At 43.8% G+C, this 23,733-nt stretch overlaps 1 pseudogene; it reads right to left on the reverse strand.

The window, feature by feature from the left end:
* Positions 1 to 14,564: 14,564 nt before the first annotated feature.
* Positions 14,565 to 22,133, reverse strand: LOC144366470 (cytochrome c oxidase subunit NDUFA4 pseudogene; annotated as a pseudogene).
* Positions 22,134 to 23,733: the final 1,600 nt, after the last annotated feature.

A 23,733-nucleotide genomic window follows, 5' to 3' on the forward strand; every position in this document is an offset into this window, starting at 1 on the left:
ACATATTTTTCAGGAACATACAAAATAACTAGTATTTCTATCAGAAATACAACATTAAAAATTCTAAGAGTATACCATCATATCTTCTTTTTTATTGGTTGTTCAAAACATTACAAAGCTCATGACATATCATCTTCCATACATTTTATTCAAGTGGGTTATGAACTCCCATTTTTTACCCCAAATACAAGTTGCAGAATCACATCAGTTACACATCCACATTTTTACATAATACCATATTATATCTTCTTGGTTTTGGTAACAACTGTTTTGTCACAACTAGGTATCTTAAAGTATTATCTCTTTTAAATACAAAGAAAAAACATAAGTGATACAATTTCTTTATTTAATTGTACCAAAAAAGGAGGTAGACTAACAGTTTCTTGTCTAGAAAACCAATCTGACCACAATCTTGTATGATGCTTTAATGTTGGAGTAAATGTGAGGGTAGTCCAATGATCAGAATCAAGAACAATAGCTCAGAATTTCAGAGTTGGGGCACTGAGAGTGTGGTTCTGAAAGTTTACCTGAGAAAAAGGATGAGTGGGATGGGTTGTAGAAAAAGAAAAACATGGATGTGGGTTACAAGCATCAAGCTGGGGACCTCAGATGCAACAGGTCAGAAAGTAGAGTAACAACATATTTAAGTTGGTTGAAGAGTGCCTGGAGGAGAAAGAAATTACAAGGCTTGAAAGTAATAAAAATGAATGTGTCATATATAATAGGTCTCCAATAGCAGGTAGCCAGGTATGTGTCATACTTGTCTGATTATCCCCATTAACTCCTGGTCTTAAGGGTTTTCAAATATGAGGCCAGTGGCATAAGTGTCATACTGTCACATTTTCTGTCTTCTCCCACTTGGGATTCACCTTTTTCTTATCTCTGAATCTTATGCATCCTCAGCAGTTTTTTTTTTCTTGCTCCTCAGATTTGTTCTCCTACTACTTCAACATGTTTTCTTCTCCTCTGCCCGGTATTTATTTTCTTACACTATCTACTTCTTCAGATCCTTGACTTTCAACTATGGCACTTTCTTTGACATTTTTGTGGGACTGAACATAGACTTGTGAAAATTATGTGTACTATGGCTCTGAGTTAGGGGGCCTGGACTGTGGAAGGTTATAGCAGTTGCAGTCTAGTTTTTTGGTGAAAGCAGCAGTGGCAGCTACCACTTGGAGTATTCACAGAATATTTTGATAAATTTTTGTTCTGTCACAATAAAATCATGGCTCAAATATGACTATGTAGTTGGTACAAAGTAAATTTTCATAGTGGCTCTAAAAATTTTTATCACCAACAGAAGATTTGAAAATTGCCATTGCTTAACAAGTTTGTAATTTTAAGACATTTTGTTTTGTTAGATTTCTTTTCTTTTTTTTTTATTCATATTCATTTTATTGATTGTTGAAGTTCAGTCTTAGATGTGTCATCCAGGCCTTTCTGATACTGTCTCTCTGAGGCTTTTCTTCGGTAGACATCATAGAAGGTCTCCTGGCCCACGCACATGTTAATCATGATCCACTCCATTGTTCCTCCTGGGCCCTGGAGAAGATGCTCCATTGAGGTTGTGGCTCTGGGTGGGATGAAACCAGGTGGGACCGAAGCTGAAGCCGCCCTGCCTGTCCTGGCTGGGCTCGGCGACCTAGGCGATGAGTGACCGCAGCCAAGTCACTGCTCGGCGGCTGCAAAAATTTGGGAGCTAAAGCTGACCTCCAGGCCTAGATCCCTGTGGAGCTCAGCCAATCAAACTGTTAGATTTCTTTTTTGCCTTTTTATTTCATATTTTCCTCCTGATGGATATGCAATAATGTATTGGCTTTAGTGTTAACTTCTCTTGGTAGTAATGACTTATACTCCTATTTGAATATTTCCTTCTTTGTGAAATACATTTACAAATACTTTCATTGTGCTTTACTCTTTTGGTATGTCTTTTTTCCTCACAAATATAATACTTCATTTATTCTGCAATAAAAAAAATATTTTGCTACATATGCACTTTCCAAATATTTTCTCCCACTTCATGCTCCAGCTTTGATAACTGGATGTACACTGATTTAAATTTTAATAAAACATGGCCTTCAGAGATATGAATACATAAAAATTTACAAGGAAATGTCTTAGAAGTCGAGTAACAGTGATACCTGGTATATGTAGATTTCCCCTTCACAGTATTCAGATAAGCACCATGCACGTATATTGTAAAAGGATGAATAAGGTCATGCACAAAGTATAAATAGAATATTAATTGGAATTATCCAAAATGATTCAAAAAATTTTCACATTCCAGGCAAAACATGATAAGACTGCTCTCTGGACATGATTCTGTCTTTTGTTCTGCATCAGAGTTTCACTCTCTCCAATGAATGCACTTATATTTGGTGATCTATGAATTTTGTTTTTTCAGGATTTTTGAAGCAGTATATGATACCACTCTTTATTCATCTAAAATTTATGGATCTTTAACCTGTCCTGCTCAGTTTGCTTGCCCAGGGTCCCCTCACTTTCTTTATTCTCTTGGGCATGAAATTTCCTTTGCTGTAATTCTATCAAACAATTTGTGCAAAGATTAGCCCATTAGAGGATCTGCCATCTATGATGCTATAGATTCCAGATTCTGTAATGTTTGAAGGTTGTAACCTGTTGCAATACCATCATGTTCTACAGAAAGTTAGTTTGTCGTCTTTATATTTTGTAGGCTGCATCACCATGAGAAATACTTGTGACTATAAAACAAGAAACACAAGCAGTCCCTAGAAGCTCTCTTCTAGAGCCTCTAGAGAGAATGTGGCTTTTTTAACACTTTGATATTAATCCTGGGTCATGAAAATAAAAACATCAGTAACTATAAAAAATGAATTTCTGTTGTTTTAATCTGTTACTTAGTAACAATAGGAATTTAGATTTTTTTTCAAGTTTACTTGGCTACATTACCAAATGGAATTATGCTAAAGTGATAGGTATTTATAAAATATTGTTTTTTCCAAAAACTAAGTGGAATGTGTTTTATTATTTGAAGTGAGCAAAAAAGTAGAGTTGATTATGACAGAAATTTTCTGATCAGAATTGTTTTTCTGAAATTAGCAGATTTAATTTTTACTTCTGTTTTCTATTTGATTTAGAACAGAGGATTTGCTGGCTTGTTTTTTTAACACTTGTTCTGAATAAATGTGTTTGTTTCTGGTTTGTGGTTGTGTCTTTTTTTTTTTTTTTTTTTGAATTGCAGGTAGTACAGTTTGTGAGATTCCCACCAATGTTTTTGACTTGGTCAAAATAAGGTATACTGTAGCTTCCTTGTGTCTCTTGCTGCCTTAATTTTGTTCTTTCCCCAAATAACAGAGTTTCCAAAGTGGATATTTTCAAGGTCACAAAAAAATAAGTATGTAAAAGTAAGAAAAATGGGAAGAAATGGAAAAGCCAACAAAGCACCTGTGCTTAAGCTTGTGGCCAATATGAATAAGGTGATGAGTTTGTGCTTGAATGATCTTTAAAGTGAGTTGTCATATGTGTGGATAAAAAAGTGAGAGTCAAGACTTAAATTAGTTTGACTATTTACACATAGAACTGTTTTTCATCTCTAACTTGCCTGAGGGTTTTCATCCGGGATATTAAGGGGTCCGTGCACTTCTTACTTTACAATGTTCAGTGAAATGGAAATTATATTTTAATTATCTTTTCTATAACTTTAAAAAGCTGAGAGAAAAATATTCAGAGAACAATAAAGAGTCAGTATAACAAATAATGTATTCTGCTATTTAAAAGTTTTCTTAGGCTATAAATAATAACATTGAAAATATATACCTAGGATTATGTGGCATATAGGAAAGAAAATCTTCCATGAAGTACCTATCAACTAATATTTTGACAAAAAAAGTCACTAATACATTTTATAATTTGTAAGTACTAAATTCTGTACATGGTATACCATTTTTATTGTTTTTACCGTTCTGAGTTTTATAATATATTAGCATTTTTTAAAACCAGGGATTGAACTCAGTATTGCTTGACCATGGATCCACATGCCTAGTTCTTTTTATATTTTTATGAGATACAGGGTCTTACTGAGTTGCTTAGGGCCTTGCTAAGTTGCTGAGTCTAGGTATGAACTTATGATTCTCCTGCCTCAGCACCCCAAGTCACCAGTATTATAGGCATGTGCTTCTGTGCCTGGCATATATTAGCAAACCTATAATTAATACTTCTTCCTCTTAGTATTTTTTAAACATAAGATTATATTGAATAAAAATTAAACAGTATATTTTTGATTCTATAATGTGTAGATAAATATTTATAGTAGTTGCACAAAGGATACAAGAATCTAAACAGTCTCCAGTAAGGTTTTCATATATTTTGTACTTAGTAAACTCATATAATATTGACTCTAATTAAATTAAAATATTAAGATGGAAATTATTCTCATAGCAACCAGTAAAAATGAATTATTGTGTCAATGAAATACTAAGAAAGAATAAACTGAGTAGAATAGTTATTTAAGAATAATTTGATTAAAATTTTTGTTTAAAGACCAGTAGTACTAATGATCCAAAATAAGAAAAAAATAAGAAATAACTCAAATGTTCTTAAATCTTGAAATGAAAAATTGATAGTGCATCCATAAAATACAATACAGGGTGACATATGGGTAACAAGGCCTGTGGCCACCTTTTCCAGGAGATTTGAGAACCCACATCAGAGGGAGGCTGCATCACCTTCCTTCCCACTCTTTGGAAAGATGATTCTATAAAATGATTATGATATGGAGAGGTGATAACACAGCATGCTGTTTGCAGAAGAAAATATTATATGATTTCTTCTGGGTTTTGTGATGTTTGTGTTATTTGTGATACTTTCAGAATTTACAATTTTTTTTTTTTTTTTTTAGTACTGGCGATTGAACTGGGGGGTACTTCATCAATGATTCCCATCCCCAGCATTCCCTTTTTTTTAATTATTTTTGTTTAGAGAGAAGGTCTCACTAAATTGCTTAAGGTCTTGCTAAATTGCTGAGGATGGCTTTGAACTTGCAAATCCTGAGCCCCTGGGATTACAGACATCTGGGCCTCAGAATTCACAATTTGTTACTTTTCATCCTAAATAAATAATCACTGCTCCACCTGATTTTGTATTTGTAATTTTGTATATATATTTTTTTTCTTAGAGGGTCTCCTCTCTCCCAAATCCTGTCACTAGGTTCTGAAGGGCAGGTGAATGCCCAGATTGATGGGCACACATTTTCCTTTAGATTTGACTTCTGGAGGCATGTACATTTTCTGCATATTCAAGAAACATAAATAAATAAAATCTCCCTTCCTCATCCTTTTTAACATTCTAAAGTAAATAATCCCAGCTGGATTTCAAACCAATATCATAACCACATGGAAGGGGAAAATGAAAAAAATAATAATAAATGCAAGTAGCTGGTGAATACAGTGTTTGACTATGTGACCTCACACTTGGGTAGGATGTGGCAGGGGAGAAGGGCAGTTGGGTTAGTAGTGGTGGGTAGCCATGGGGGAAGCCACTCTGACACCATTTTGGATGGGTTGTTGGTTTGATGGATGAGGGAGTGGTCTGTTATGGGGAGCGCGGGTTCCACTGTGGAGGGAGGGAGAGATAAACATGGAGTGAAGGAAGGGTTTCAGGAATGGTGACGTGGCAGTGTGAACTCAGTTTCTGGAATATTTACATGCTCCTGTCTCCGAGCCTACCTGCGTGCCAGCGCTGCGGGTGGTGATGCGCACACACCTCCCTGCCTGCCTGCTGGAGGCACCCAAGTAAAGACACCAGCGGCAGGAGCGCAGCGAGGTCTCCATCGCCACCTTTCTCCAGCGATACCAGGAACACAGAAACAACGCATTCCAGGGCTGGCTCAGGGTCGGTACAAAATAAACCCTAATCACCTTTCTGTGTCACAAAGGAGAGCAGTGCTAGAAAAATGTGGGGGCAGGGCGCCAGGACAAAATCACCTCCAGGAACCCCCGACAGGCAAACCGAGGATATTTTGAGCAGAAGTACTTTGGAATATCAATCCACCATAAACTGTGGAAAAAGAAGGAATGAACCAGGCACTGTGGAGCACGCCTGTAATCCCAGAAGCTTGGGAGGCTGATGCAGGAGGATCGCGAGTTCAAAGCCAGCCTCAGCAGAAGTGAGGAGCTAAGCAACTCAGTGAGACCCTGTCTCTAAATAAAACAACACAGGGCTGCGAGGGGTTCAGTGGTCCAGTGCCAGAGTTCAAGTGCTATGGAAAATTATATTCCTACAAGATAGCCCCCAAGAAAAACAGAGGGACAGTGTAGCTCAGGAGGAGGGAAGGGAAATTACTCAAACATTAAAGCTCTCTCAGTACCTGGGAAAGAAAGAAAGAAAAAGTAGGAATGTTAGAGCCCATAACTATGACAAATAGGCAACCAAGTAAATGCACCCAGATGTGCATGGGAAAGAAGGGAGGGCAATTGCTGCCATGTTGAATTCTGTGTGGAGGTTGGATCACAAAAGCTTCATCAATGGCAGTAAGATATTTCATCAGACAACAGTATTTCTCCATAGGTTTATTATTAGTTGCAAGAAAAATTAATAATTTCCAGTGCAGGAATTTTACAGTGTCTTGAACGGATCAAAAATTAGCATCATCAGTAAGGGGTAGGTGACATCATTTTCTCCGTGTATCTCCAGATGAGGTTCTGAGAGACCCAATATCACTTACATGATATTCCAGCCAGAAATGCATAACTTGAACCTAATGGGGAAGAGACATCGGACACCCCCTTTCCCTCACTCATTTGTCCTCTCCTCCTTCTCCTCCTTCTCTACCCTCTTTCTGTCTCTGTCTCTGTCTGTCTTTGTCTTTGACTAGAGAATTTTCCATTTTATTAGTTATTTTAAAACATTGACTTTGGCCTTCTTGGATTCCAGAACATGTAGGGGAGCTTAATCTCTGAACCACATCCCCAGTCCTTTTTATGTTTTATTTTGAGAAAGGGTTTCTCTAAGGCTGGCTTTGAACTTGCAACCCTCTGCCTCACTCTCCAGAGCTGCTGGGAATACAAGCATGGGACATTGTGCCTGGTCATGAATTTCCACTCTTACTGGCATCTCCTTGCTTTTAATTTCTCTGGGTTTATTCTTTTGTTGTTATTTCAGTTATAAAGTTGGACACTCTGCTCATTAGTTTTCAGCTTCATGGGTTCACAAATAAATTCCCCAATAGAAATTTTAAAATGCTATACTTAGAAATCACTATCATTTTTTTATAAATTACTATATAATTCAGACATCATGTATAAATATTAAATTTATAATTTTAAAACTTTCCAGGAAGTGATCTCCAGGGTCAGATGGTTTTACTGGAGAATTCTACCAAAAAAAAAATTAAAGAATTAACACCAAGTCTTCTCAATTCATTTTATGAAGGAATTTTTCCTGATGCCAAAACCAGACTAAGACAGAACAAAAAGGAAAAGTTAAATCAATATTCCTCATGGATATAGACAAAAATATCCTCAAAGTATAGATAAGATTAAGTAACATACTAAAAGAATGATATACCAAATGGGATTTATTCCCCAAGGATGTAAGCCTTGTTCAATACTTGAAGATCAATAAATATGATCCCCATATTAACAGATACAGAGGAAATACATATAATTATGTCATTTTATGAAGAAAAAAACACCTGACAAAATTCAATCCTCATTCATCATTAAAAAAACAAATCTCAGAGAGGAATTCCCTGAACTTGATAAAGAGCCTCTACAAAAATAACAAAAACCAAAAAACCCACAGCTAATATCACACTTGGTGAGCTATAGCTAGGCAAGGAGTGTGTCGACATAAAATCAGTTTTTTCTTTTTTATTTTCTATCTGTTTTTTTTTTTTGGCTGTGCCAGGCAGAGTGTTCTAGAATATGCCAGGCAAGGGTCCTACAACTGAACCACATACCCTCTTAAAAAAAAATCAAAAGCATGACCCATAAAAAAGAAAGGTGTGGCCCACTCCTGTGATACCAGCGACCTAGGAGACTGAGGATCACAAGTTCAAGGCCAGCCTGGGCATGTAGTAAGATCTTGTCTCAAAATACAAAATAAAAAGGACTAGGGATGTATCTCAGTGGTAGAGCACTCCTGGGTTCAACCCAATACTGAAAAAAAAGAAGCGGGGGAGGAGATGTGAATTTGGCCTCACTTTGCTCTGAAAAATTCCCTGTTTAAGTGGATGCAAAACAAATTGAGACTGGGAAAAAATATGAGCATACCACATACCCTGCAAAGGATTGGAATCTAGACCATCTAGAGCTCAAAAATGCAATAACAAAAACATCCAATTAGAAAAAGGGCACAGACATTTCACCCAGGGGAACACACAGACAGCAAGTTAGCATGAAGAAATGTTGACCAGCATTAGCCATTAAGGCAATGCAAGGTTAAAAGTTCAGTGCTACACAACCATCAGAACGGTTAAAATCAGAACTCAGTGGCAGTGCCAAGAGGCTCTCAGGGTACACCTAGCTGATGAGAATAAAAAAGGTTGTGCTGTTCTGGAACACAACATATAATTTCTTTAAAAACTAACTATGCAACAACCACATGACCTAGCATTTGATTGCACTCCTGGGTATTTATCCCAGAGAAATGAAAACTTCTAGTCACTTAAGAACCAAATGTGAATGTTTGTAGCAATTTTATTTGTAACAGCCCCAAATCCTCTAACAGATGAATGGTTAAACTGTGGCACAGCCACATCCTGGAATACTACTCAGCAGTTCAAGGAATGGGCTAGTGAGACATAAAACAACGGGCTGGATCCCCAGAGAACCATGCTGAGTGAAAAGAGCCAGTCCTCAAAGGTGACACGCTGTACAGTCCTGCTAATAGTACACCCTTGGAACAACAACATTATAGAGAACATGTAACTATTTAAATGGCTGCCAGGAGTTAAGGAGGAAGTAGAAACAGGAAAAAAAAGTGGGTGTGGTTATTAAAGGGCATCACAGGAGCTCCTTGTGGTTGGAGATGTCCTGTGTCTTTGCTACATCAATGCCGATATCCTGGTTGTGATTCTGTGTTTGGTTTTACAAGGTGTTACCAAGTGGTTTAAGGTACATAGGATGTCTTAGCATTTTTCCCCCATAACTGCACATGAATCAACAATTACTCTACATGTCTTACAGTTTTCTAGGGATGAGGAAGAAGAGTCAGTTAAAGCAATCTAAATATGGCTGCATGGCTGTCAGGGTTGACCTTGACGTCCCTCTGGTATGGGCAAGGTGCTGTGGACCACAGCTGTGTTGTCATGGAGCCAATCCTCGGCATCCAGGCCGAAGACCTTGGCTCAGATCTCAATTTTGCCATTTACTGAGCCCTTGTCCTTTGACAAGCCACTTGTGGCGCAGTCTCTTGGTGCTCCCTGTTCCTTTATACTTCCATCTGCTCCGATAGGGCTGACCTGACCCTGCTAACCAGTTCGCACACAGGCCCACGCCTGGCCATTCAGGAGCTCATCAACCTAGCTAAAATGATTGGTTCAGATGTCAGGCTGCCATCAAGGCAGGGTTCCTGAGGGTCTTCCTTCAGCCTCCTTCCTCCTCTTCCTCCTCCTCTTCCATCTTCCCCCAAGAGCTATCAGAAGGGGCACCGGCTTCTTCTGGGACTACAGATATTAAGAATGCCTGGGAGCTCCCTGTAATCTTCTTCCCCAACCACCTGGAAGAAGAAGTAACTTGAAACCCCAGAAGGACCAGCCGGCCTGAAGTCAGCCACTGTGATAAATATCCTTTTTTATTTGTTGATTGGAATGAGATGTCTGTCGCTGGCACTTGAAAAAGTAGTGATTATTATTTCCTTTAACCACATTTAGTCTGTTTTATGACCTCTAATATAGGTGTAATAATAATAATAATACCAATTTCACAGGATTATTATACTTAAATAGATCATGCAGGTAAATCTGATCCTTCCCTTCTTAACCACTTGATTAACTTGGGTAGAGTCATGGAGAAGATTAAAACAGAATAGATGCAAAGGAGGGGGACTTAAAAGTCACCTAGGTGACCTATCCAATACTTTCTTGAGTCTTGTTATTTATGGTGGGTATAATAACAACTTAAAAAAATACATGATGTGGTTGGGAGAACCAAATGGCTTGATTCACATCAAAGCATTTTGCACAAAATGTAAGAAAACAGCTCTTTTACAAATAGCTTGAGGTCTGACGACAGGGATAAGGAATAGTCCGAGAATCCTCCAGGCAAATATTCTTAAAATACAGTGCACATGGGAAGCTGGTTGTAGGGGTGTGCACGTCTTCGGCTCCAGCTGCTCAGGAGGCTGAGATGGGGGATGCTTGAGTCCAGGAGTTCAAGTCCAGCCTGGTCAACACAGATGGACTCTGATTCAAAAACAAGAAAAAGTAAAAATATGAGGAGGAATAGGGCAGGCTACTTACAATGCAGATGTCTTCCTTTTTATAAACACCCAGGTTGCTCCGGTGCCACACTCTGGGAATTAGTGACTAGGGAGAGGGCAAGAAGATGTGGAAAGGGGGCACTGCGAAGATCGCTGCTGACCATCAGGGAACAGGCCGCAGGCAGTCACCAGGAGCGTGTGGGAAGGAAGTTATTGCTGGGTCACCACGGGCTCCTGGTCAGCGGCTTCCCAGGTGGAGTTCTGCCGGAAGCAGACCTGGAGTCAAGGCAAGTTCAGGTGTGCCGGGGTGATGGAGCACCTTCTGAACACTGCCACAGAAACGAGAGAGGCAGGGTGCAGGAGAAGGAGCCAACCAAGGGTGCCGTGGTGGGTGAAGTCCACCACTCAGCTCTTCCTGGCAGCTCTGAAGGGCAAGCAACGCTTCCTAGTACCCGACACCCAGCAGACACTGGCTATGGGGTGGGTGAGTGGGGCACTCTATCTCCCACCTGCAGCATCAGACAACAGTGCTCTGAGGGTCACAGGTGCTGGCCATTTTAGCAGTGAAACTCCAAGAAGCTGGAGGATGGGATCTGAGAGTCCGGGCGGGGAACAGAGTGTCCACTACAGAAGCATGGTTTGCACAGTGAGGTTGGTGCATTACCAAGGAAGGAGCAGAAGGGCATTTCGGAGTCCTGGATGCAAAGGGCCTTGGGGGTGGGGGCACCGTGGCCAGAGCTGCAGCTCCTGTGTTCTAATTTCCTGTATTCCTAGCAAAGCACAGACAAACATCCAGAGCAATCTGGAATGTCGCCCACCTTCCCACAACCCCTCCCCTGCCACACACACAAAAATGAGGTATTTTTAGCTGTGCTCATTTGCTGTCTGTCTCCCCAGACAGGGTTGCATAACAGGGTTTGCTGGGGGACAGGGAAGCTGCACTCATGAATGGTAAATCCATTTACACTTAGCAGAGCAGCCAGTGTGGCTTAGGGGAGTTGGCAGGCCCCAGACCTCCTGGCACACAAAGGGAAAACCTGATGGATGCCAGCGAGGCAAGGTGACTTCACATGGTGAGGAACGACTCCCGAGCCCTCCCACTGCCCCTGCCATTTTGGAGTTTTGGAATCACAAAATGTCATAGCTGGGAGAAGGGCCGTCAGCAGCAGATCACCTGGACTGCACTGGTCATTGTAAAAAGATGAGGACCTGAGGCCTCCAGGTGGGGAGGGGAAAGGGAAGAATATTTGTGAAGCAGAGGCACAATCAATCTCAGGTGCCATGGTGGGCACTTTTTCCAGATGGTTCCATTTTAGCCCCTCTGTGGCACTGTGGGGTGGGTTGATGATGCCATTTTATAAACAGGATTTGAGCTCTTGGAGGTACCAGAGCTTCTTCTCTAAGTCAAACACTCAGGAAGGAACTGAGGTTAGAACCAGGTCCAGGGGTGCCCAGCTAGTACCCTAGTGTGTTTTCTCAATCTTCAGAGTGAATCAGAAAATGACTTTCCAGCCAGCCACAAAGGAGCCCAGGCCTGCAGCCTCCACTGAAATGTCAGGGCCCCAGGGGTGGACACCATTTCATTGACTAGAACAGGGCCTACCTGACACACAGTAGGTGTACAAAAAACATCTATTGGATGACAAGTCAAGCAAGCAAGAACTTACTGTGCAGTGATTTGTCCCACCAAAGAAATAGTCCTGGCCCTTGAAGTGCTTGCTTTTGAGTTGATAGAAGTTGTGCACCTGAGTTTTGGGTTAAAGTCTTGAACTTCTTTCTATGAGAGTAAATAGGAAACGGACTGTGGAAACACCTGCAATGAATTCCTGCTATTGACTGCCCTGCGTCCATTTCTCTTCCTGCTTGGAGAAGTAGCCTGAATTTCTTTTCAAAACCTAACTCTTTCCTCCATTCTCAGCTTTATGATTAAGATGGACTCAACCTCACCTGCCTTAGAGGTTACCCAATCTGAATGCATCATCTCTGTTGATAATAATGACCAGTTGGGAAATGGTAACTATTTAAACTGATTCAGTCAGTAACTCATAAAGACCTTTTTCCTGAGTTTGAATTTTCTGTTTCTTGAATGAGGATGTATATAACTCTCAGACCTCTTGGAAATTTAGGGATTATGAATTTGGTGAGATTTGTCCAAAACAGAGTCAACATCAATTAAGCAAGTATAAGAAATTGAAAGAAAGAAAGAAACCACGTCCTAGAACACATTATATGGGATTCTGAATCAACTCTCCATGTACCAATCACCATGTATCTCTGAAGTTTTCAGAATGGCCAATAAATTTTCTTTATTAAAGAAAAAAGAAGAAAATGTAAACATGGAAAATGTCACTAATGGCCCCAAATGACACAGATGCATGTATGAGCTTGTTTTGTCCAGTTGGGCTGGGTTCAAAGCAGCTTTGTGAGGGGTGGGAGGTATTTCATCCTCTTCTGCCATCTCTCCTATGGTAGACTGAAAGGAGCTACTCCTCGTGCCTTCCACCCAGGACCTTGATCTGAAATGAGCTCCCTCCAATTCCCCATATTTAGGGCCCACCAGCCTTCAAGGCTGAGCCTGCGAGTCATCTCACCTAAGGAGCCCACCCTGATTCCTTTAGCTGGTAGAGATTTCTCCTACCTCTGAGTTCCTATGAAACTTGACTGGCACTTCCCTTGGGGTGCATGCCTTATCTTCTTTACTGACCCCCAAATAGGTATCAGGCTCACTGCTGTAGCCCCAAATACCTAATAGCTCTGACATGATGGTGCATCCCCAAAAGATGAGTATTAGTCTGGATGTGGAATGTTCCCTAAAATCTCACATGTTGAAGACTTGGTCCCAAGGTGGTGGCACTATTGGGAGGTGATGGAAACACACTCACACATGTGCCTGGCACCTTGACAGGGAGAGGTGAAGACTGGGCTCATTGGGAATGGCTGACTGAAGACTTCCCTGTACGGAAGGTCTCAGGGACTTCTGGTGCAAGGATTTCTTACATTGAGATTCAAGGTCCCAGACACAGCATTCCAAGAGGTCATGAAGACATTCTTCAGATTTCTTGTGAAATTTGCATCACTATAGTATGCTAATTTTAAGTCTTTGGAGTATAAACCAATGAGTGGATGACTGGGTCAAATGGTGGTTCCATTCCAAGTTATTTGAGGAATCTCCATTGCTCCAGTCAAGCAAGTCACTACAGGTATCCTGGAATCCAGCAGACATGAATTAGACTAGGGGAAGCAGCAAAGAGTTGGGGTCCTTCTTTAATTTCCTGCACCTATCTTGTTCCTCTTTAAAATTTGAGAAGCTTATACTTTTTTAAAATGTTAAAAATATTTAAAGCTGTTTCTTTAAAATTAGGACCTTAGGAAATATGATCTTGCCTGTGCTACTTTTAACATTTTTCTTGGTGCTGGGGATGGAACTCAGGGCTTCGCTCATGCTAAGCAAACACTTTTCCACTGAGCTACATCCTCAGTCACACCTCCTACCTATGTTTTTTGACTGTTTCTTCTTGTCACTGATAAAGATGAATGAAATTATGGCATTTACAGGTAAATGGATGGAGTTGGAGGATATCATGCTAAGTGAAAAAAGCCAATTCCAAAAAACCAAAGGCCAAATGTTTTCTCTAATATATGGATGTTGATCCACACAGTAAAGAAGGGGGGAACTTTGGATTGGACAGAGGGCAGTGAGGGGAGGGGGTGTGGGGTGTGAACAAGGGTGGAATGGGATGGATATTCTCACCCTGTGTACATGTATGATTGCGCGAATGGTGTGACTCTGCCCCATGTACAGCCAGAGAAATGAGAAGTTGTGCTCCATTTGTGTACAATGAATTGAAATGCATTCTTCTGTCAAATAATAATTAATAATAATAATAATAATAATGAAAGACTTCCCACATCCTGGTAAGTGAAACTAGTGGTGTAAATATTCTGGTCTCATTCTTGATTTTAGAGAGTGTTCAACATTGCACTTTCCATATCATGTCTGCTATGGATTTTTTTCATGTCAGATATTTATTAATCAACTTAATAAACTCCAACCAGCCAGCATGCTTTCAAGCACTTAGAAGAGAAGTGTGTCCTGGCTGAGTGGGAATCTTGTGGTTGGCTTCTGGAAGACTTCATTCTAGGCAGCTTTATGTTGACGTGTGTCATTGGAAGCCGGGACCTTCTTGCTTCAGTTTTGCTGTAATACACAGTCACCGAGTAGGACTTGTGGTGATCGTTGGGACCTAAAGCATCCCAGAGTTCTGGGTTATTCTTCCTATTCCCACTGATACCTGGATTAAATGATGCCAGATATAAGAATACAGTGCCGCTCCACACCTCCAGCTCCAGTAAGTGGGAAGAGGGGAATCAGGCTTGGATGCTTCTTGGCCTGACAGAGGATCTGGCAGATGTCTCTTGTTTAAAAGAAGATAAGAACAATCTGCAAGGCTAAGGCTAAGCTGTAGGATGTTTTGTATTCTTTTATCTGATTAAGCAAATTACCTTCTATTTCTACTTTGCATTCATAGATTTTTGAAAATAATATGCACATATACTTTGATTAAATAAAAATGAAACAATAAAAGATGAACACAGGAAGGAAGAGCCTGGGTGATGAGAAGCAGGGAGGCCAAGGGAGACCAGGTCTTGCAGGAGGGTCAGCAGGCCAGAGCCTCTGGAAGAAGCTCTTTATAGAGAGGGCTGCTGAGACAGGAACTAAGTTCCTAAGTAAGGAACTGCAGGTCTGAATCCTCAGAAGGTTCAAAAGTTGGGGACCAGTGGGGTCATCTAAGGACAGCAATACCACATGGCCAGAGAGGCAGGTGTCCTAGGCTGGCTGTGAGTCAGATGTGGGGTGTGGCCACTCAGTCCCACGATGACTGCATCTGCTACGGTGGCCAAGCAAGCCTCTCCATCTTCTCTCTGTCACTCAGGTAGCTTTATGATGGCTGGAGAAGGGACTTGGGTGTTCCCATGGCAACAGGGAAAAAAAAAAAGAATCTGAGGAAGGGAGAAAGAAAACCATTCAATTGAATCTGACCCTGAAATAAAAAGAAAAAAATCCAATAGCTGAGTTTTTTTAGGAAAGAGGAAAAATCAAAAACAGTGTTTGGTTCGTGAGTCACACTGACTTCTTCCAGTTACCAGTTTTCAGGCTCCAAACAGGGGAGCCTGGGGATGTCAGTGGTGGTGAGGATGCCCAGCTCACCTTCCTCCCAACCCTATGTTTGGCTCTTTCCAGAGAAAGAGTTACTCTGGCTGCCCAGAGCTCTGTGTCTCCACAGGCGCATGGAGCCAGGAGACTGGCCAAGCCACAACCTCCTGGGCCCCCAGTTCCCCTCTCTGGAGAGTGAGGTGCTGACCTGTGTGGTCTCAAGGTCCCTGAGGGCTCTGACATCATTTGTTGTGCTTTAGTGTGGGGAAAGCATCAGAGGTTGATAAGGCCATCCCCTGGTGCCTAACCGTTGGCTGTGTTGCAGGGGTGTGTTCTTCTGTCTGCAGTCTAGAGAGAGAATGCTGAGCCCCGGCAGCCATGCTCATCCAGAAAATGGCTGGAGTTTTAGCTATGCCAATGGGAAGGAGAGACTCTAAGGGCAGGACAAGGCTGGAGGCTTCTTGAGGAGATCCCTCCAAGCCTGAACACTGATTCTGTTGACTGCTTGGGCTGGTGCAGGAGATGGAGTTCAGATGCAGGGGAATGGACTAGAAGGCAGTCACCATCCAGCAAGTTCCCAGTCCCAGCCATGACTTTGGTATAAGTTTGGTAGCAACTTCCCTCAATGGCTGCATCCCCACCACCTTGCTACATGCCCTTTCTCTATGAAGGACAAGCTTCATCGCTCCAAGAATTGAAGTACATGCCCTCCAACAATGGACAGTAGGAATATGGCAGCCATATTCATGTCACTCAAGGAACACTCAGTCAGCACTGAGAGCCAGAGTAGTGGCAGGAATCTTCTGCACCCTCAGTCAGCCTCTGCCTGTGAACCTTGTCTAGAGAGGCAATCTGACTGAGCTCAGTACACCTGGTGTGTAATGTCACAGGTACGTGTTCACTGTGACACTGACCTCAGGGCCTAGGCCCCACTGATTCTGTTCTACAATGCAATGCACAGAGACCCGGAGGTGTGGAAGGCCCTGGTGGGGCTGGCCTTTGCTGAGCATAGGCATGTGGCATGGTGGTCACCAGGTGCACCTCCCTGTTATCCAATGAGCAGTAAGCAAAGTCTTGCAGGAAACACCTGAGAGTTTGCAGAAGGGGTTGTTTTTCAGGGATGTATAGAGGACTAAGGAACTCACGAGGATAGGCAGCCCCAGGGAGTCCTACAGAGAAAGTTCTTCCACCCTTGACCCTGAGGGGCTTAGGGGCAGAAGCCTGTGATGGGAAGGGGTGACAACTGAGCCTGGGAGAGGGGATGAGGATGAGGGATGAGAGCTGTAGCTGGGAGAAGATGAAAAGCTCTACTGAACCAGGGCTCCCAGCAACTCAGGAGACTGAGGCAGGAGGATTGCAAGTTCAAGGCCAGCTTCAACAAATTAGTGAGGCCCTGTCTCTAAATAAAATGTAAAAAGGGCTGGGGATGTGGCTCAGTGGTTAAGCATACCTGGGTTTAATTCCTGGCACCAAAAATAAATAAATAAATAAATACAATAAGCTAGGGCTGGTAGGGAGGAAGTGGGGTCACCCCTTTGGCCTTTCAGTTTTCCTGCCAGGGTGCCATGGCCAAATCCAAGCAGAATTCAGGAGGGGAAACAGAATAGGCTGAGGATAGAGATCAGCCCCCAGAGCACAGGGCAGGAAGGGGAGAGGTGTCCCTGGAAGGTAAAGACCTCCTGTGCCTCGTTCCCCATGTTAAACCAGTGACAGTAACACCACCCACAGCATAGGCTACCGTCAGAATTAATTAATTAGATACATTAGCTACCTATCTGTCCTCTCCCTATCATCCCAGTCTAACCAATGCCTTGATAAGCGCCTGGCCCAGGTGTGCACAGGTTAGCCATGATTGTATTATTACACACGTTTGCTCCCTTACTCCACACACCCAAATATCCTTCCTCCCCTTTGGTTGGAACCAAGCATCCTGACTCCCCAGGCCAGTATCCTTCTTCACCCACCACTGTCCACTCTGAAGTGTCCACCTTTGAGTGACTGGCAACATCCCTGGACAGCTTACTTCACCAGTTGGCCTTGGAACAGCTGGGTCTTTCAGTCAGGGGAACATGTGACCCAGAGTGGGGCCAAGTAGGACCCCAGCTGTGTGCATGGACTCTTTGGGGTGAGATTTCTGCTGTTCTCACTGTGCTTGGTCATGACCTTCTGTCCTGGGCCATGTGGCCCTGTTCCCACCTATGGAGGTGCCTCTGAGCGAGGCTTCAGCTGACCTCAGAGTGACCCCCTCTCCACCCCTCCGGGTCCTGGGTCATCTGCTCAGGGCATACATGTGAGCCGATTGTTTTTGTAGTGTTTTGTTCACAATAGCAACAAGCACCCCTCTTCCGCAGCCTCTGAAGGCAAGATGCTGTCAACTAGGAGGGGCCACAAAGTAGCTGGCAGCAAAACACCCAAAACACAATCTTAGGCTCATCAAAACTCTGCAAAACAAACTCAGTCTCAAGAAAATATTTAAAAATTTTTAAATGAACAACAACAAAAAATGTCAGGCTCAAGCTCCTTCCCGGTGATGACTCATTGGCACAAACCTAGGCCTTGCTTTGTGGTGTCAGGTCTGCCCCCTTCTGCCACATTGCAGCCTTGGGAATCTCTGTGAACTCTGACACGGCACCACTTAATCCAGAAACCCTCAGATTCCAGGACTCAGAGGAGGCCACCATTGGGCATCAAGGATCTTAGGAACACATATGAATTCCAGGTCAATAAAGTTGAGAAACTCTGACTTTTGCATGAATTGTACCATTTTCTTGTGGTCTGAGCTTTCATCAGAGTTCTGATGGTGTCTTGTATTAGTCAGGATGGACCAAGTGATGCTGTGATAACAAGCAATCCCCCATTCTCAGTGGGTGATACCAATAATGAATATTCAGAGAGCCATTGATTGGAGTCTATTTTTTGTCCCTGTTCCTCTTCCTTACTGCCCAACTATGAAAGGACAAACTAAACAACAATAGACAAACATACCAAATTTCTTGATTTGATTATCCTGTGTGTGGTAGCACACTAAGATCCAAGTGTTTTATGAAGTGCTCTTATGTGCTCTTGTGAGGCAGAGGAGGAAACTGAGGCTCCCAGAGGGGAATCCACTGTCCTAAGTCCTCTGACTAGTTGTCCAGTCAGAAGCTGGACTGAGATTTCAACTCAAGCCCACCCCAATGGCTGCAGGAATGAACCCAATCACATGTAATTTTTCCAACATTGCTACTAGTTCTAGTCATTGGTTTGGGCTTTTGAGTTTACATAGCATTTCATTCATTTGGAAAATATTTGCTGAGCACTCTCCATGTCCTGAGAATGGTTCTGATGCTTGGGCACAGGGTATAGGGAAAGAAAGAGAACAGATTGGGGGCTGCCAGATGAGAATCATGGAACCACTGACTGGGGAAGGAACAGGGTTTTAACCAGGAGGCCTGGTGCCTAGTGGGGATCCAGGCTCCACAGTGAATTAGCCAGAATGACTCTTGAGCCTTTCACACCAGACCAAGCCACCTGCATCCATGGAAGGGCTGGGCTCTCTGAAAGGGGTTTTGGAGACATTATGGTACCACTGAGCCCAGGCTGCATTTTTTAAAAATGATAAATGTGATTCTAAACATTCATCATTTAGTCTCCAAAAGCTTGGGATCTGGTTCAGAATGTTCCAGCAACGTTTATGAGATGAATGAGTTAATGAGTAAATGAACACATGGATGAAGACTGGTGGTGGGCAATGCCCCTCTGCTCTTTGGACCTCAGTTTCCTCATCTGTCTGCTGAGCCGATGTCTAAGGACCCCTTCCCTCAACATGTGATGACTAATGTGACAGCAGCATGCCTGTGGGGTTGGAAAGCCTGTTTGCCATGTCATCCCCAAAGGACCATGTGTCAGTCCCCAGAGTTGGCTTCTGGATTGTCTGGGTGGTTTCAGCCCAGAGACGGTTGCTCCCTCAGCCAGTATGGCTCTTGGCTCCAGCAGCCTTGTTGTGGGGTTGGTGGGAAGCCGTGTTCTGAGACTCTGGGGCCAGAGTTCGCGTCAGAGGCAGACGGGCGTGACCTTAGGAGCACTGACGAAAATACCTTTTCCCAATTACCTCTTCTGCATGTCCCTGGAATTCCACTGTTCATGATTCCACTGGGGTCAGCATTACCCTTTTCTTTTGTGGGTCTGCTTGATAAATGCTGCCAATCTTGGCCGAGTAATGGAACATCTGGATAAAATTCAGTTCCTGAAGCCTCTCGAGTGCCAACCTCTGCACCAAGGGGCTGGGGTAGATGGAGAGGCGGCAGTGGTTGACGGTCACACCACGACTGGGTGTCCAGCAGGTGCTATGTGACACAGACCACACACATCCCTTGCTTCGGCCCTTACCTTAACCCTGGGGGATATGCAAGTTTGGCCTCATTTTACAGGTGGGGAAATTAAGTCAGAGAGGCTGAGACACTCACCCAATGTGACATAACTGATGTCTCCCGCCCACATGACCACCGCACTACAGCCACCTCCAGTGGGGAGAAAGTCAGGGCAGTGAACAGGACAGAGGCTGAGGGCAGGCATCAGTCACGGGCCATGCGGGGAGCCATGTGGAGGTGATCAGGAAGGCCTGGAAGATCGTATTCCAGTTAATTCTGGAAGGATAAGAAGAATTTTCATATCTTGAGAAGGGAGGAGGGCACCACAGGTTTAGAAAGTTACAGAAGTCAAGCCACTTGGAGGGGGCTGGGTGGAGAACACGGAGAATACAGGAGCAGTCATGAGGACCACGGGCCGGGCGATGGAATCCACAGGATTTGGCGACGGGGAGCCATTGAAAGTATTGGAGAGAGAAAAATTCACGAGGTCTGTTTTAAAATAATCCCCTGCTGAAAAAATGTCACAGACCAGAGAGGGCTAAGGAGACAGGATGTAGCAAGGCATCCTAGATGGGATTCTGGAGTGGAAAAGTGCTGAGAGCCATTGCCAAGTAGGAATGATGCATGGCAATTTCTTTGTCAGCCTACCCCATGTTTCTTAGAGGAAGGACTCTCCATTGTGGACCCAGGTCATTTGCAGTGACATTGCATGAATGGTGACCTTGCTCAAGGACCAGGGCGGATCCAGGTTTAGGGTGTATCCTGCTGGGAATAGGGAATATCCTGCTCCTTGGGTTTAGGGCGGTTCCAGGTTTAAGGTGTACCCTGCTGGAATAGGGCATATCCTGCTGCCTCAGGCACACCCGCTCCTTGAGTTCCTGTTGAGTTCTCACGGGATTCAGAGAGTATTTTGGGATACAGAGCCCAGTGGAGGTGTGGATTTTCCCCAGAATGTATGTGTAGAGTGCCGGTGACAGTTGGAGAATAAAGAGTTGCTGTTTGAATCTACAAGGTGTGTGGTGGCTCGGTTATTTTGTGCCCAGCCAGACTGCAGCAGAAAAGGACATTAGGAAAAGACTAGTGACATCCAAATAGGCCTGCAGCTTAGTTTCTAGTAACACACACGTGTCGGCTCCTTCACTGGGACAGTTGGATTGATGCTTGTCAGCAATAGGGAAGCCAAGTGAACCGTGTATAGGAACTCTGGAATATGTTTGCAACTTTCCTGTAAATCTAAAGCTTCCCAAATGCAAGTCTCATTTAATTTAAAAATTTTACTCCTCCTGCAGGCAGCATGGAGATGGAGCTGAGCTAGGAGGGTCAGGATGTGGGTAGAGGGTGTATGAGCTGCCACCATCCTAGTGACAGTGAGAGCAGGGCTCTGCCGGTGGCAGAGGGACCAGAGGGAAGGGGGCAGAAATGACCAGGAGTTGGTCAGACAGAATTTGGCAACTGGATGTGAGGGCTGAGATGGATGCTTGAGTCCAGAGTGAGGTTCTGTCCCTAGCCCAGTGCCAGGTGAGGAGGAGACCTCCCCAAAGAAGGGGTTGGGTTACCACCAACCAGCCTGGCCGATTTGTGGGAAGGGGATACACACCAGTCCCAGTGACTTCTGGGCATTACCACATTCTGCTGCTGACCTTATTTATGGAGGAGCTAGATTCTTCACAAGAGTGCTTTCCAAATTATTGGTGGAAAAGGCCTGTTTTTAATTTTTGAGTATATTTTCACTTCAACGAAGATCAGTATTTGGTCTACACCCTGTTGGATGAGACAAGTGCACTGAGCATGTGCTTGAAAACCAGGGGTGCTTAATCACTGAGCCACATCCCCAACCCTTATTATTTCTTTAAATTTAGAGACAGGGTCTCACTGAGTTGTTTAGGACCTTGCTAAGTTGCTGAGGCTGGCCTTGAAATTGCATTCCTCCTGCCTCAGCCTCCCAAGCAACCTGCCGGGATTAGAGGAGTGTGCCACTGCACCCAGCTGACTTTAGACATTTTCAAGATGTTCTAAAAGTTTCTGAACCTTTGCCTTCCATTCCCGTCTTCATCTCAACGAGTAACCACACAGTTCATGGCACAGCACTGCTCTGTTTTGGCCTTGCATTTACCCCAGAATTAGAGGTTGGGGGCTTCAATTGATAGATGAGGAAGTCATGACTCAAAGAGGTTCCAAAGTGGGCTGGGGATGTGGCTCAAGCAGTGACGCGCTCACCTGGCACACATCGGGCGCTACGTTCGATCCTCAGCACCACATAAAATAAAGATGTGGTGTCCACCAAAAACTGAAAAATAAATATTAAAAAATTCTTTCTCTTCCACTCTCTTTAAAAAACAACCAAAAAGAAATTCATAAGTAGCCTGAGTTCACATGAACCTGGAGGGTTGCAGAGAGCCAGGATTTCCTCTGTGGTCAGTCTGTCTGGAAGTAGTACCCCATCCAGTTCACACGGCCCTGTCAACACACAGGCAGCCTGTCACCTGCCTCTTGCCCTGTGTCCTTCGTGTCAGTTTGGAAGCTCCTCTCCAGTCCTCCTCCCTGGAGCTAGGTATGGGTTGCATTGGTTCAAGAAAAGGAGAATGTGGAGTGGCTTGCCTGGAAAAGCACTCACAGGGTGACCTCACAGCCCGTCTCACTGGGACCCTGCGACCAAAGCTGGCAGAGAGATCAGGGCAGAGGCGACCTTAAGAGAGTAGTCAACACTATTGACCCTGACACTGGTGTTGCTCCCAGGTCTCCACCTCTGACAGACTGGGAGGGGAGGGAGGGTTACACAGTGTCCTGTCTAAGGATCTCCTCTTTAGTGAACCCAGGCAACATTTTTAGCGGCTACTAAAAATGACAGTGGAGCCCAGCATGGTGGCACACACCTATAAGCCAGCTACTTGGGAGGCTGAGGCAGGAGGATCACGAGTTTGAGGTCAGCCTGGGTGATTTAGGGAGATCCTGTCTCAAAATAAGACATTAAAACATTGGGGATAGCCGGGTGCAGTTGCACACGCCTGTAATCCTAGCAACTAGGGAGGATGAGGCATGAGGATTGCAAGTTGGAGGCCAGCCTCAACAACTTAGCAATGCCCTAAGAAACTTAGTGAGACCCTATCTCAAAATAAAAAATAAAAAGGGAGGGATGTGGCTCAGAAGTTAAGCACCCTGGGTTCAATCTCCAGTACCAAAAAAAACAAAAAGCGGACTCATTGGTAGAGTGCGTCTAGATTCAATCCCCAGTGCTGCAATGAACAAAGAAACATGCAAAAATATCAGCATAAAAAACAGAGTGCAGAGATATTAATTGGTGATGAATCGGTGACTTGTGCCGCGGGAGATTCAGAGTTCTCTCCCTCTGAGACAGAGTGGGCTCTGGCGCTGCTACTCTTCAGGCCCAAGCGCAAGGCTCAAAGGAGCGGGGCTGGTGGCAATCTGCATCTCCTTTCCAGGTTTCTGAGGAAGCCTAAGCTTGGTGGTGCCAGAGAAAGGGGCAGGTGAGACGGCCACAGGCAGCACAGCACTCCGCAGCCCTCGGTGAAGGGGCTGGACATCTATGGCTCTGTGGGTCTCTGAGCTGTGGGGACCCTCCCCTGGGGTGACCCAAAGGCTGCGCTGGTGTCTCAGGAGGCTCCTGGTCTCTTCCAGGACTCTTTCATCTATTCATCAAACAATCACAAAGCCCCACTGGATACAGACAACTGTGTTGGCTCTGGGGACAAAATGGCACAGCACATACTTCCCACTCCATTTCAGAGAGCACAGCCATCCTTAGCTCCTGCACAGATCTCCTTTCCTGGAATCCTCCCGTTCCTGGAATCCTCCCATTCCTGGAATCCT

This window comes from Ictidomys tridecemlineatus, chromosome 9 (assembly GCF_052094955.1).
Source record: "Ictidomys tridecemlineatus isolate mIctTri1 chromosome 9, mIctTri1.hap1, whole genome shotgun sequence".
NCBI classification, from domain to species: domain Eukaryota; kingdom Metazoa; phylum Chordata; class Mammalia; order Rodentia; family Sciuridae; genus Ictidomys; species Ictidomys tridecemlineatus.